Raw genomic sequence first — 12,390 nt, forward strand, 5'->3', positions numbered from 1 at the left:
TGATTCATTTATTTTATTTCTAATAGTTGCAATTTTATTGTTAAAAAATTTTAGGAAGTCATCACAGCTAAGGGTGGTTGGGATATAAGGTTCTAGCTGTGACTGTTTGTCAGCCTTGCTACAGTGCTGAACAGAAACCTAGGATTATTTTTGTTTTCATCTATTAAGGATGAGTAATATCTGGTTTTAGCCGTACGCAAGGCCTGCCTATATGTCACTAAGCTGTGTTTCCAGGCAGCGAGGGTGTGCTCTGTGTTGGAACGGCGCCAAAGTCTTTCTAATTTACGTGTCGATTGTTTAAGAGAGCGTGTTTCAGCATTATACCAGGGAGAGGCTCGTCTCGGCTTGACAAATTTAATTTGGGGGGATGATGAGAATCTAGAGTACATCTCATCATTGACCAAATTAGGCAGAGGACCAGAGAAAACTACAGTGTCCGCCATCGACTTAGCAAGTTTACAGACCGAGGCTACGTTTAATTTAAGCACCTCAGACTGTCTCCGCCGGGGGTCGTTACCGCCTGCGTGAATCACGATACGGCGGAACCTCTTCCTACTCTGCTTTAAGAGCCTGAGGTTTCCTTCGATGTCACCGACTCTGGCCCCTAGGTAACACCTGACAGACACCGCCGGGTGCTTCACGTCTCTAACTATGGAGCTTCCAATTACGAGAGTGTCTGGTTCAGCCGGTGTGTCGCTGAGGGGAGCAAACCTATTGCTGACGTGAAGCTGCTGGTGCACTAAGGTTGTGCGTTTACCACTGCGCTTCCCCCGTACAGTCACAAATCCGTCCTTAATTTCCCCCGGCTGCACGGGGCTCGCTGGGGGGCTAACTGCGCTAGCAATCTTACTACTGCAAGCACGACCTGCGGACCCTGCCACTACCTGGCTATAGCTCGGACTAGCTTTCGTCTCTAGAGTGCAGAGCCGTGCTTCTAGCTCAGAAACCCTGGTCTCCAACCCTGAGACTAAGCTACACCAGTGCCATATATTTAGAGAGTCACGACACTCCCATAGGGATCCATTATACGATTTTACTTCCGGGTACTTCCGGGTTATGGAGCCTTGGATAGTTACAAACATCGCATTTGACATGGCGGACACCATTCATTTGAACGGCAGGCTGTCAAGTATATTCGGAGGTAAGTTGATTAAAAACCGACCTCATTTGAATTTTCAACTGTCTGTATTTTACCAGAGGTGCTTTATGATGTATATGTTGAGCTTTATTTGTATGTGCATGGCGTAATTATATATATATTTTGTCTTGGTTGACGAGGGATTCTCTCTTACTTTTAAAGCTGGCTACGCTAACTGGGAACGTATATTCGGAGGCAAGTTGATTAAAAACCGACTTCTTTTGAATTTTCAACCGTCTGTATTTTATTAGAGGTGCTTTATGATGTATATGTTGAGCTTTATTTGTATGTGCATGGCGTAATTATATATTTTGTCTTGGTTTACGAGTGATTCTTATTTTTAAAGCTGGCTATACTAACTGGGAATGTATCGCCTGTGATATATTGATTAAGTAATTATCTCTTTAAAATCTCTTTCAGAGGCCCTTTGTGACATACACTTATCTGTGAGTATTGGAAGACAACCGGCTTTTATGTGCTTGTTAGCGCGATTTTGCAAAGTTAATGCATGGCAATCTGTTTTCTTAATATTGAAATCTTTGATATATATGTATGTCTGTACACACACACACACACACACACACACACACACGCATACACATACACACACACACACACACACACACCTATATATGTATGTGTGTGTGTACATACATACATACACTACTCACAAAAATTAAAGGAACAAAGTGTTCCTCTAATTTTTGTGAACAGTATATATATTTCATGTATTGTATGTATTTTATATATTTTTTCATTTGTAAAGATTGAAAAGTGATGTCAATAAATAATAGACAACATTTTTGTAGAAAACTAATGATTTTTTTCTTTCAATTATTATTTTAGGTCATGTGTTGCATTTATATATGATATACATCATGCTGGTGCCTGCTAATGGTGACACCTCCTGGATGCGACTGGTGGCTGTGGCGACTGAGGGAGACTGGTGGCTGTAGACAGTGTGCTGGGAATAAAGAGGGCAAATTCACCAATGGAGAGGAGAAAGGTATTTGGCTCTGGCCCTGTTGTTGTGACCTTTGGTGAGGAAGTCTGCTCAGTTGATTTTGCTTTCTTTGTCTGACTCTTGCTGCCAAGGTGTCCCTTGTCACTGTTGTTTACCTTCCTTTCAGCTTTGATTGAATTCTCAATCGCAGCCTAATGTAAGTTGTCACAATTTTTTTTTTCAGCTCATGGCATGAGGGAAGGTTGCTGTGCAAACTCATAGCCTTTCTTTCCAGCTGCTCCACAACATTGGAGGATTCCATGAGGGAATCATGCGTTGCCAAACGGAACAGCTGCTCGACATCCTTTAAGAGAGTGAAGACCTCATCCGATGGCCGGTATAAACTCTTTCATCTGCAGCAGGACGGCACTCTGACTCTCTGTGTTGGTATTGATAGGTGCTTCAACCAATGCACACTGGCATTGGTTGCAGAGTGAGAAGCTGATGACCCTATTCACTATGCATCCTGCCAGATGGTAAAGGACACATGACTCTGTCTTTGTAAATTCAGGTGGTGATACTTCTGTCAGCTGCTCAATACTCACAACATCAGAAGCACTGTAGCTACAGGTTCTGATGTCGAGGAAGTCTGCTATGGGTTCTGAAGCGTCATCCATATTCTTCTTCATTTGAAATTTTTTTTTGTTTTGTTTTTTAAGAGCTCTCTCTGCTCTCCTCATTATTTTCTCCCTTGTAAGTTCCTTCATTAATTCTTCCACAGTTGCCATTTTGCCTGACAGCGTGGTCCCTGGCGCATCTGGGCCTAGTGTTGTGGCGCCACCGCTGGTTCCTGATTGGTCGGCACCCGGCTCATCCACCCCTGGATCACCTGGCCTGGATACGTCATTGTCATTGTGCTCACTTTCGCCCAACCTTCCCACCTCAATTTCTCCCTGAATGTCTGTAACAATAACAAGGCATTCTTAATTTTATATGCAGTCAGTGTTTTTACATTTGCACCTATTGTCATCTCCAAAGTAAGGGTACATTACCCCCCTAAAGGGAAAAAAAAAATAACGGACATTACTGTTACATGAATCAAATCATCTGCCACAATCAGAAACTGCTATGGCATTGCCATGTGTCAACAGTCTGGTGATATCATGGAGTTGGTTCTGCTTTGCTGTTGTATCCACCAGAAATGTTTAGTTATAGGTGAAAATTAAATGCATAAATAAAGCTAAATTATGAAGTAACTAACAATGAAGTAGATCGAAATTTTGTGTGTAAATCCCAGGACAATTCCTGACCTCTTGTATTTGAAGCTGAATGTATTAATATGAAAAATGTAATTATCTTATTAGGAGTGTAGTTTATCCTTGAATTACTTGGCATGGGAAATGTTGTTGACAGCTGGTCTGTATCATACCCAAGTTTAACCTGGTGCAATATGTATGGTCCGTTTGAATTTTGGTTGGAGGCACACTCCTAAAGGGAAGTTTCCTCCTCTTTGGCTTCGAACGATGAATGAAAATGGTTGGGACAGCATCTGGCCTCAATTTTAATGTGTGCCCTACTTTAGTTGGCGTAAACTGGTCCTCCTCAAAGTGTTCCTGATGTTTGGTTCGCAAGATCAGTTTCCATTCTACTTTAAATTTATTATTATTTTTTAAAGTCATAATACCGTGACTTACATGACAGAGTTTATAGTTGTTGCTGGCCCCCTTCAATTTCAGATTTTTACGGCTGACCATTGCCAGCCATCGTTTCTGCCGGTCTTTGTCCTTCGGGAAACCATACATTCGGTAGCCCTTTTCGGACCGATTGGTGCATCCAAAAGCTGCACAACCAACCATCACGATCTCTAAAATGTTAGGTGTGAACACTGAATCATGACACCAATTTTACCTATTTAATAAAAAATAAATATTACTGTAATATTAAATATTTTCTTTATCAAAGGGTAATACGTTATGCAATATGTTACCACAGGTAAGTGTATGAAGAAAATCTGGGCATTCGCTGGAAAAACAGTATTCTAGTTGTGGGGGGAAAAAATCCATCTTGCATTTCAATGTATAAGTTGATTTCCAATGCTATTGCTAACACAAACATGAAACTCCCTCCAAGACATGGGAACTTTCCCTTCTGTGTAACAGTTTACATAGTTTTCAGTTGTTGCCTTACCACTCCAAATGTAAAACTAGCATTTATAAACACTATAGTGCAATGACATAATCAAACAAGTACTTAAAATACGTGATTTTATCTATTTTTACCATAAATGGAGCAATCACCGCTGTCTGGTTCATGGAATACTATTACAGCGCTGCTTGTGTTTGTAACTATACACGCCTACATGAGGCACGTGACCACCCGCGGCGACATGAGAGAGTGTCGCAACTCTCTAAATATATGTCACTGAGCTACACTACCTACAGCTACTACCGTCCTTAGACGAAGGAGCCAGGGTGCTCGCTATACATACAGCACTGTCATTACCCGATCGTGACGGGTGCATCGATTGTGACGGTTTGCTACTGCGCACGCGCAGATCAACGCCATTTTCTCCCGAGGGATGACGGGAGATATAGATTTATGCGTTAGGCTCGGACATTGAGGGTTTTTTATGCGTGTGTGTACGCCGCTATCTTCGAGTGGCATGAAATGCTTGAATATGTCTTAATAGATACTTCGAGTGATCCGAGAAGATGAATGTCGACACCTAACATCTTATAAAGTACCTGGTTGACGGAACGCTTCCAACTACTCAAGTGGGGCGCCGTAAGATTCGACGAATGGTGCGTGATTTCATTGTTAAAGGTAAGTTAAACTGATGTTATACTGGCAGTTTGTGTTATAAGTCTGAAAAGAGGGTCATGAATATATGAGCCTCTACGTTTTTTTAATCCTTTATAGGCCAAGTGACTATTTTTTTATGCCATTTAAAAAACGCAGCTCCATAAGCTATTTATAAAGACATTTAAATATTTGAAAAAAAGAGTCACTTTTTCTATTTTTGTTTTTTAAGTAGAAAATGAGAAAGATATGAGATGTTAAAATAAAAATAAATGAAACTGTTGTGAATGTCAGGTGGGAGAAGGTCCAGAGCTGAGTTTTTTTTTATTTATGTATTTATTATTATTGATCTCTGTCAGGTGGTGGTCATTTTAATCTACTGAATTTTAAGAATCTCTTTGCTTTTTTAATTTTCGTCCAACAGATAAAAGACCCCCCAATAAAATATATGCGCCTGGTCATCAAGTCAAAGGGGAAGCAGACTATCCTCATGGAGTGTCAAAATAACTCTGGTACTGGGAACGAGAGCGGCGTCGAGGGCACCCGCAACAAAGCCATTTCTAGCTTCTATTGGCCAACAATGATTCAGGACATCAATGAAAGGGTAAATGCCTTAATTGAGCAACTAAGTTAAATCAGAAGCGTTACATGAAATTTATTTCATCTAAAGTAATGATTTATATTGAAGCACAAATGGATTGTTTTCACTTCTCAACAGACATTACAATATTAGACCATCCTGCTTTTCAGAATTGTAGAAATATTGTAAATATATTAAGGCTGGGACTTTAACGCATTAATTTCGATTAATTAATTATAAAGCTTTTAACGCGTTAAAAATTTTAACGTAATTAATTGTTTCAGTTCCATTTGTCCGCATGCGGAACCTTCCTAATCATGTGTTTCTGGTACGCCGGTAAATCTGACGCACACAAACAAACGCTAACAGCAGTAGTGATGGGAGGCGACATTTTATTTGGACAGTTAGGGGCTAGTTTTCCCCTATAAAACACATCCTGATGGGACAATGGACAAGAGCATTGTTTTGTGCAAGCTGTCGACGCGGCCGCGCGCCTTCCTCGTCCCCCTCTTCCCGCCCGCCCTTTAACCAGGGCGCGGCGGCGGCGAGGGTCCCGGCGCGGTCGGCTTGGCGGTCACGGTTGCACCCGGCGGGCTGCCTCGGCCGGCGCTTGTGCAAGCTGCTATTTGATGACGAAAAGCAGACCAAAGAAGACCGATTGAAGTCTGTCGAGTATGTAGACCGATTGAAGTCTGTCGAGTATGTTGGTTTGACACGGGACCACTGGACTTTCTTGAGCAATTCTAACTATCTCGGAGTGACCGCACATACAATTCAAGTCGTCAACAATGAATGGCATTTGGCGTCTTTCGTCCTGACTGCAATAAGCCAACGACAGACGCTAAACAGTAAACTGTGCAGACCAGTTTTTTTTCGGTAGCTGAGTCCTGGGAGATTGAACGAAAAGTCACAACAATTGGTACGAATTGTTGAATAACTTAATGTTGAAGTGTTGCACATTGTTATTTTCTTGCAGTTTAATTATCAGTGTTTACATTTCACTATTTGAAAGAAAATATTTCGCAATATTTTATGCCTCATAGTTTTATCTTGTAACTACTGAAAAGTAGTTATGTATACAGTTAAAAAACAGTAACTATCTAAAGAAAAATGTTTTCAAAGAACATAAATAATCCGGGTGCCTGAAACACTTTAAACCTGAATAGCTGTATTAGCACTTTGACCAATTGTATGCTGATGACATTACATATTAACAGTAATAAATTTGTTGTTAAGCTCAAAAAGGCTTTTTTATTGAGAACACAATTTGTTTTGTCAATATATGGTTTTCAATTAGAATGCGATTAATTTCGATTAATTAATTACAGACCCTGTAATTAACTCGATTAAAAATTTTAATCGAGTCCCACCACTAAAATATATATATATTTTTTTTTTCTGAAAAATTATCAAATATTGTCACATTTTTAAAGCCTTTTTGGTGGTCTGTTTTTCATTTTGTGACATGCACATTAAAACTGTTTCAGCTTAAGGCATTTTGTTTTCTTCAATCTACGGCATAATCATTGGATGCTTTCCTATGAAACTTTTTTTTTTCCTAAATTTAATACAGCAATAAATGTCACCTTACAGCTTTTATTTGTTTATTCACCTTCTCTACTGTTTACCCTCAAGAGTATTTCTAATTATATTTATGCATTTGTAGGTTTGTATTATGTATTTTGGACTATAGAATGACTGCCACATAGTTTTCAGTGTTTTCATAAATTTTCTGTTGTTCTTCCCTAAAGCTGTCAGACTGTTGAACTCTTGCCAACCTCACCCCCAATATTACTGGACTACTATGATCATGTCTATATACCTCACGCACATCTTAGCCCCTAACAAGCCCAAGTCAGCCAACTGCTAAATTGTTTTAGTAGTTACATATTTTTATACTTCTATCCAGCGTTTTTGTCTTTCTTGCTTGTTATTTTTGTATGCACCTTACAATTTTGCTCTTTTATACTCACTCTGCATTTATATTGGCTTTTAAAACGGGACCTGAGTTCTAATTTCTCACCATTAACATTTAAATGTGAACTGATGAGACAATAAAAATTCTTGAATCCTTATAAAATGGTCGAAATATTACAACAATAAATTTGACAGTGATAATGTTTTGTTTTTTATAATCACAGCAAATTACATGAAACTACGAACGTACCAAAATATATACAAAACAAAAACATTTTATTGTTGGATTTAGCTGCAGAATTAAATCATAACATGGGCTTTAACAAAATTTTGTATATATACTAAATATAAAAAAGTCAAAATAGAGGCTCTTTTTAATTGTTACTGTTAAGGACTAAACTATACTCACCATACAAATCTAGGACTCTGAAGCCTTCGTACATTATTACAATAACAATTTCTATTTGTAATACCATTGAGAAACGTATGTTATAACAAAGTCCGTAAGGTTTATGAAGTTTTTCTTTTAAATTTAACCAGCGTGAATGGTCTCTGAAGGGGTTACTGGGGGTGAGGGGAGGGGAAGACATTTAAGTATGTAAGGAAAGCACTTTTTCAATTCTTTTAAAGAATTATTATTACTATATTGATACACAGATAAGGGTGGAGGCAAACTGTAGATGATGTACATTTTTATACAGTAGATGGCAGTATGCACTAAAATTCCCGATTAATAAAAAAAAAAAAAAAAACGAAGAACTTTAACGCGCATGCGCAGATAGCTACCCGATCGCGACCGTCTCTCACGTGACTGCATCACGTCACTTCCTTCAAAGGCTTTACGCTTATAAACGCAAGAGATTCAGACATAAAAATTCACTATTCTTCGATTTGTCTTTAGGTTGATTAATAATTTTTTATATGTCAGAATCTACCACATAAATCACTCTTGAGGCATCGTGGCTCAAGTGGGGGCGGTGCACTACGTGCATGCGCAGAACCAATCAAGGCCTGCCTAAGATTTATTCATAATTAAATAAAGTCTTAAGGTTTTCTTTTTGTGTACACATGCATTGCTTGGATCAGGGTGTACCTCAAATGCCCTACCGATTAAAAAAAAAACATTTTAAATGTATTTTGATCAATGACACTATCACATATATGTCTATATCTCCCGTCATCGCTCGGGAGAAAATGGCGTCGATCTGGGCGTGCGCAGTAGCAACCGTCACAATCGATGCGCCCGTCACGATCGGGTAATGACAAGCACACTGAGCAGAAAAGACGGGGGGAAGAAGGCAGAGGGCTAGCCATAGCTCAGATAAGCTAGGCTAGCAAGATAGAGCTAAAGAGGAGAGTAGAGTAGTTTTAATCCACGACCTGTTAAATCGTGGGATGAAACAAATTAAGGAGCACTAGGAGAGCCAAACCAGCCTAGGATCGATTCTCCGATGTGTCCGTGGGATAAAACAAATTGAGGAGCACTAGGAGATTAGCGACTAGTAGCAGCGCTAACAAACAAACGGTACACTCACCGGATGTGACGTCACCACGTCACCATTATCAAATAAAGACCTCTGCAGTCTGTTTTTTTTTCCTGATGAATGTGTATCCTAATGAGTTGAATAATATTATCAAGCTTCAAAACAATTCGTTGAGCACGTTTGGTTGTCAATGGGACGTCAATATTACGAATTTTGACAAACTATTTTTTTTTGTTTTGTTTTGTTTGTCTTTTACGGTCTAAAATGCTGGTTATAATTGGTAAGTGAAAAAAAAAACAGTTTGGACACAAGGCCGTAGGTTTGTTCTCAACTTTGGTAGGGACGATATAACAACATTTATTCATTCATTCATTCATTTTCCATGCCGCTTATTCCTCACGAGGGTCGCGGAGGTGCTGGAGCCTAACTTCGGGCAGTAGGCAGGGGACACCCTGAATTGGTTGCCAGCCAATCGCAGGGCGCAAGGAGACACACAACCATTCACGCACACACTCACACCTATGGACAATTTAGAGCAGGGGTCCCCAAACTTTTTCCTGTGAGGGCCACATAACCCTTCTCTTCTCTGATGAGGGGCCGGGGTCAGTTTGTAACAGAAAAAGTGTGACGATTGCAGGAGTGCCTAAATGTAAAAATGTATTGTTTTTCAGAAAGCCACAATCAAATAACCCTTTCTGGATTCTTCACGGAACCAAAGTAAATAAAATAAAAATGATATAATATAATATAGTATAATATAATATAATTAGGGCTGTCAAACGATTAAAATTTTTAAGCGAGTTAATCACAGCTTAAAAATTAATCGCAATTCAAACATCTCTAAAATATGCCTTATTTTTCTGTAAATTATTGTTGGAATGGAAAGATAAGACACAAGACGGATATATACATTCAACATACTGTACATAAGTACTGTATTTGTTTATTATAACAATAAATCAACAAGATGGCATTAACATTAATATTCTGTCAAAGCAATCCCTGGATAGAACGACTTGTAGTTCTTAAAAGATAGATTTTAGTACAAATTATAGAAATTTTATGTTAAAACCCCTCTTAATGTTTTCGTTTTAATAAAATTGGTAAAATTTTCAATCAAAAAAATTAACTAGTAGCTCACCATTGTTGATGTCAAGAATTACACAATGCTCATGGTGCATAAAATCAGTCGCACCCAAGTGCCAGCAGAGGGAGACAAAAAACACAAGTAACAAGTGGACATGACACTGCTGTCATTTTAATCTGTTTGAGCGGGGCATATGCGTTAATTGCGTCAAATATTTTAACGTGATTAATGAAAAAAATTAATTACCGCCCGTTAACGCGATAACTTTGACAGCCCTTAATATAATATAATATAATACAATATAATATAATCAGGAGTGCACATAATTTTTTTGCCCAGGTTCTCAGAGGAGGACCTGGAGATGTGACTTGGTCCTCATTGAGCTTGAGAGCCGACCCACCTGATGCGATAAATTTATGACAAGCTTTACTTAGAGCCAATTAACTTTGATTAATTATATTAACAGTTAATGCTTGATTAACATCAACTGGCACAACAAAATTGCCATTACTTTGAAGTGAAATGTAAAGAAATAAACATAAAAGCACCAATTCAAAATAAAGGGCATTATGCGGCTCCCACATTAACTCCAAGCCTTTTTAAAAGTGGGATGTCCTCCTCATAAGACCTCATTGAACGTGTATGTTTAGCTTTGTAAAATGCGAGCAAAAACACGTTTGTCAGTGCATTTCGCTGTTCATTACCTTTATTCCGCCCTATTCCGCCACATGTCCATAGGGCGAGTGGGGTCCTGTTTGACATCGATAGTTTGCTTAATTGCCACATGCTCTCTGTTTTTTTCGTGCTTTTCAAAGTTTGGATGGCTGAAATTCTTTGACCCTACATAAAATGCGTTGCTCTAATCGGCGACATTGGGATTCTCACGGCACATTTTGTACCGCATTTCCGTGCGAGCATCATTCACTTCTAGCCATGGTACCTCCTGTAGCCACTTTTCAGCAAAAGTCCTTTTTTTCGGTAGCTCCGGTGATGTCTCTGCAAAAGCGTATGGAAGCCGTTGAGGGCCAGCGCGTTTGTCTACGTCCAGTACGCATGTGCGGACCACTTATGTGCACCCCTGAATATAATATAATATAATATAATATCATGTAATGTAATATAATATAATAATACTGTATTAATTAAATAGATAATAACCAAATAACCATTGCTCAGTTCTTCACAGAAAAAAGCCAGGACATAAATAACTCTATTGGAAAAAAAAAAAAAAATTTTTTTTTTGGTTCAGGGGGCCGGACCAAATGTGGCTGCGGGCCATATCCGGCCCGCAGTTTGGGGACCCCTGATTTAGAGTGTTCAATCAGCCTACCATGCATGTTTTTGGGATGTGGGAGGAAACCGGAGTTCCCGAAGGAAACCCACGCAGGCACGGGGAGAACATGCAAACTCCACACAGGAAGGCCGAAGCCCGGGATTGAACCCTTGATCTCAGAACTGTGAGGCAGACGTGCTAACCACTCAGCCACCGTGCCCCCTAACAGCATTTACTCCACTGTATTTTCTTCACATTATTAAGTAGGTAATTTTTGCCTGTTCAGCTTCATAGATGTTTAAGTGGGATGGCCTGGTCGAACACATCATGCAAGAGTACTCAGCACCTTGCCAATCTATAACAAGGCTGAAGGACAACCTGTTCCCCGTGAGGTATGTAAACAATGCCAATCAGCACAAAATTAGTACTGTGAGCAAACACATTTAAAGTAACTCCAGTGGCCGTCTGGGAAAAAAAAAAGGTTTCCATTTCTATATTGTACAGCTGGATTAAAGTCTAGTGAAATATATCAATCTGCCTAAATTTTCAATTTTGAAGTAATAAAATTAATTCACTAGTACTATATCAGACTAATCAATTTGATCTCAAGATTTCTTAAAAAAAGGGGGAAAAAAACTCATGTTTAACTACACAGAATAAAATGTGCAAAATGAGCAATACATCTTATTAGCTTCACATTTGGTGGTAGCAAGGGGCCTGAATCCACTGCTGCTGCTGTTAAGGCAGTCTGTTTACGAGTTCGCGCAAAAGGGAGGTCATGTATTCTATGGCCGCCACCTCTCGCTCCTTCAGCAGTCATGGCCTCCCGAGTCCCGACGTACTTGTTCCTTATATTTTCTTTGCTCGGCCCAACACTTCCTCGCCATCCTCAACAAGTTCATATGCAGAGTCAAGTATCTGAACATAATGTTTGGGATGTGCAGATGTACCAAGCTGCCTTACGACATCTGAAGCTGGGGGAAGCAGACTCTCCAAGATTTTTCGCCGCTGAACATAAACTGAAAGGATGTCATCATTAAACATCAACTAAGCATGTAAAGACCACGTCTCATTATCTGCTTAAACAAAAAATTTTGGGAATTCTACCCGAAAACGTTCTCATCCATTTGGAGTTACTGGGTTGACTTTTAATCACATGCTCCACTACG

The 12,390-nt window shown here is 39.4% G+C and overlaps 2 long non-coding RNA genes across 8 annotated transcripts; both read left to right on the top strand.

Annotated features, from left to right (window-relative positions):
• The first annotated feature begins 740 nt into the window (after window positions 1-740).
• Window positions 741-4,103, top strand: LOC130931629 (uncharacterized). 7 transcript variants are annotated; one of them, XR_009067266.1, is made up of 7 exons: window positions 742-1,141; window positions 1,559-1,584; window positions 1,985-2,144; window positions 2,234-2,298; window positions 2,377-2,478; window positions 2,539-2,617; window positions 2,863-4,090. It is a non-coding gene; the product is annotated as an uncharacterized LOC130931629 (long non-coding RNA). The 7 variants fall into 7 exon arrangements; XR_009067268.1 differs by having other exon boundaries at window positions 743-1,141; window positions 2,269-2,298; window positions 2,863-4,089; XR_009067264.1 differs by lacking the exon at window positions 2,234-2,298 and having other exon boundaries at window positions 751-1,141; window positions 2,326-2,478; window positions 2,863-4,089.
• A 561-nt stretch (window positions 4,104-4,664) lies between these two features.
• Window positions 4,665-11,613, top strand: LOC130931690 (uncharacterized). The gene is made up of 3 exons (XR_009067291.1): window positions 4,665-4,904; window positions 5,305-5,484; window positions 11,508-11,613. It is a non-coding gene; the product is annotated as an uncharacterized LOC130931690 (long non-coding RNA).
• Window positions 11,614-12,390: the final 777 nt, after the last annotated feature.

The sequence above is a fragment of the Corythoichthys intestinalis genome, chromosome 16 (assembly GCF_030265065.1).
Source record: "Corythoichthys intestinalis isolate RoL2023-P3 chromosome 16, ASM3026506v1, whole genome shotgun sequence".
Classification (NCBI taxonomy): Eukaryota; Metazoa; Chordata; class Actinopteri; order Syngnathiformes; family Syngnathidae; genus Corythoichthys; species Corythoichthys intestinalis.